The 3,612-nt window shown below is 40.0% G+C and overlaps 1 pseudogene; it reads right to left on the bottom strand.

Moving 5' to 3' along the window:
* Window positions 1–1,703: 1,703 nt before the first annotated feature.
* LOC146722255 (uncharacterized) lies at window positions 1,704–2,447 on the bottom strand (annotated as a pseudogene).
* Between the last annotated feature and the right edge of the window lie 1,165 nt (window positions 2,448–3,612).

Below are 3,612 nucleotides of genomic sequence, written 5' to 3'. Positions count from 1 at the left end.
TCGTACCGGCCGATGCAGCGTGTATGCATCCTGTGATTTAAGCCACTCGACGACTTTGTTACGCGTAAAATTCGGTTTAACGGCTCGCGATAAATTGTCCACCGCAGAGTAGCCTGCATAATGCAAGGGGTCGTAATACAATTTTTCGAATTCCATCAATTGAGATTTATCCAATCGAGTAAACCTCTTCTTCTCTTTGACGGAGAAACTACGTTATGTGGTAATGTTCTATCGTCGTCACCGTCGTCGTCACTTTCCTCGTCGGCGGATATAAATTGCGTATCTCCTTCGGTTTCACTCGCTTCGTCTAACCTGTGACTGTACGATTTTGAACGTGTGATCGGAGTGGAGGATCCGCGAGGTAACGCGGTAGTAATATAGCGAGATCGCGCGCCTACTTTTAATAACTTTTGATTTCCTATGAGACGCGGTGACGTACCTATGTCACGTAGTAATCGAGCAAACTGATTTCTTCCGGTTGCTTCTACCGTTTTTCTCTCGCGTACCGCATCGTTTATAAGTTCCGCAATATTCGAACCCTCCACAATGTCGCCGTCTATAGTTACGAGCCCTTGTCTATTCCAGTTAATCTTAGATGACGGAGTAAGGAGCAGTTACTTCATTATCAAGCGTGCTTTACTACGATAACTTTTCGGAACACTATTAAGTATTTTTTGTATCATTTCCGCTGATTGAGCGCGTTTTTTCTCGAAACTACTACTACTAGCGGCGCTAATGTTACCGTCGCTGGTAATTAAAGTTTGCGTTTCCATAAGTTCATCGTCATTATCGAAGTTATCATCCTCTTGCTCTTTCGTGTCTTCGTCCTGTTCTCCATCGCGTTCATCGCTGGCGTGCACGTTTTTGCGTAAACGTTTTCTCGCAGCACGAATAAATTGAAGATAACGCTGAAGTACCTCCTTATACATTTTCCATTTTTCGTCCTCGCCGACCTGAGGTGTGAGATTCAGAATACGCCACATCTCTGTATCGAGCCGTGACAAAGGAGTTCCCGGGGTCCGTACGGAATTATTAGTATCATTTTCTACATTCGATATCTTGGTAATTTTATTCGATAAATTATCGGCCGACGCGTTAGAGGAAATTTCCGGTTGTCGCTGCAGTCTTTCGAGATTTTCCGACGAAATTAAAACCATTTTTTTTGCTCTTTCCATTATTGAATTGTAAATATTTTATCTTTTTCACATTTGACGCAACAAATATACACAGAATAGCGTCCCTTTTTTAATCTCCAATGATCCGGGATAATATAGCTCCGAGTATAGGAGCAATAAGATAGGGTAAGAATCCGCCGCGTTGCACCAATAGTTTTCTCTTAACTTTCAAATTATCTTTTTTCGCAGCAATACGACGTAGGACCGATTTATGTCTAGCAAGGCGTTTCTTTTCACTACTCGCAAACGGTACGTTACCTTTAAGAGTATTGAAAACGCATTCTTGAATACACTTAATGAGATTATTATCGACGGAACGTAAAAACGCTGTTCTTTGATTTTTTTTCAGATAACATAAAGTTTTCAAAAGATTCGTGTTTCTTTCGCCGATAGATCGTCTAGCGATTTTTACCGCGCCGTCGGATGAATTCTTCGACGACGACGATGATGCCGGTTGCGATTTTTTTTCTTTTTTTACCATCGCAGTGTAATTGCACGAGTGACAAGTCGTGTGTGAATACGAGTCTTTTATACGCCTCCGCCTCTTTTGATCGATCTACGTGGAATGTACGAGTAATGCAGCTTATCGTTGGGAAAGATACACGTCCGAAATCGATATTCATCTGGAGTCGATTGTTTTAAATCGAGCAATAAATACCCGTGAGGCTTTGAGGTAGCGTCGTAGTACGCTTCTTCCATAAACTTAGGATCGTCCGGATATACTTGACGCGCTAAATGCCGAATTTGCGCGCGATCGCGTGGATTTTTGAAAACTACTATGTAATTCGCATTGAGAGATATGTCGCGTTGTCCGCGTCCCTAATGGAAGAGATTTTGCGAAATGAGAATAACACTGAGATTCTTATGATGGCTTCCTTTAGTAAACAGATCTACGATAACATCGCACGATGACGGCTCTCTCATAAGATCGTCGATTATTACTAATTTCGGGGTGAGTGGATCGTAAGAATAATCTTCCGGGCGCGGTAAACCTTCGTGAAATTCGATTATATTTTTCTTCGAGTTTATCGGAACGCTATTTGCATATACGTTCTTTTTTCTTACGCTACTCTTCTCTTCTCTTTCATTTTCATCGCATTGCAGGCGTTGATAGGCATCTTGCCACTCGGCGTAATAAAATAAAATTCTCTCAAATCGAGTATCGGACACGTCGGACAAATAACGAAGAAATGTTTTCACGAAAATCGTTTTTCCACATCCCATAGGCCCGCAGACGATCGACGTCCAAGGATGTTTCCAGCGTACATCCATTTCCCCAAAATGAACGCGATATTCACCGTTTACGTACAATCTCGTAAATGAAAGAAAGTCTAATCCGGGGCGTTCTTAAAAACAAAATATTAGCGTAAAGAGCGTCCGTGTATTTAAATTTTAATATTACTCATAGTATGAAATGAGTACGGCGGAAAAAGCTTATTCGCGCACCGGGGGCCAACCCGCGGCGGTCGCATGCTCGTGCTAGCGTACAGCGAATAGCGCCGATCAGCTGACGAGCGCCGATCAGCTGATGAGCGCCTGGTTAGCTCGCAACTACCGATCAGCTGATGAGCGCCTGGTTAGCGCACCGCTACCGATCAGCTGACGAGCGCTACGTTGCGCTACCCACAATCAGCTTTTAATCAAATGTTCTCGTTGGTGTGTATGTCTTGTGATAGCGGACGTATGTGAGTTCGGCATGAATATATTTGAATATATAAAAATTGTACGTAACAAGAATTTTTTAAAAATTAAATATTTTTATGTTAAAGTTTTTCAGACAAAAAAAATTATATTAAAAATTTTGTTAAAAATTTAATATTTCACTAAATAAAAATGATTTCGCTTAAAAGGTTAATTATTATTATTAAACTAGGATGGGGAAACAATATTTTTTATTAAAATATATAAATTTTATTACTGAACAATATTTTTTATTAAAAATATAAATTTTTGTATTTATATTTACAAAGTATTTTTTTCTTATTACTAATATCTACATCTTCTAACTTTAGTTAAACTATTCCTTATTCTTTCTAATATAAAGATAAAATTAAAACTACGGGTATTTTAAAACTCCGATTTATAAAATACATTGTCCGGAAAGTAATGCGTCGCATTTTTTTAAAAAAGAATTTATTGATCGCATAGGTAAAACAACTTAAAATTGTTCGAAGTATGACCCTTCTGCGTCAATACATTTTTGCCAACGCGATTTCCATGCGTCATAAGATTTCTGGAACTCCTTGACTGGGATGCTGTTCAGGAAGGCCGTCGAAGTAGCTTGTACGTTGTCAACCGACTCGAGCTGTTGTCCTTTGAGCTCCCTTTTCAGCCGAGGAAATAAAAAAAAGTCCGCCGGAAATTGGGATTATCTGCACAGAGTTGCTTGAGTTCTTCACAAACTTCCACTCGGTGTTGCTTTTGCGCATCGGTCAAC

This window comes from Nylanderia fulva, unplaced genomic scaffold (genome assembly GCF_048542155.1).
Source record: "Nylanderia fulva isolate GAGA-0341 unplaced genomic scaffold, ASM4854215v1 Scaffold340, whole genome shotgun sequence".
Classification (NCBI taxonomy): domain Eukaryota; kingdom Metazoa; phylum Arthropoda; class Insecta; order Hymenoptera; family Formicidae; genus Nylanderia; species Nylanderia fulva.
Note: the sequence above shows the minus strand (reverse complement) of the source record. Positions and strands in the feature narration are given on the sequence as shown.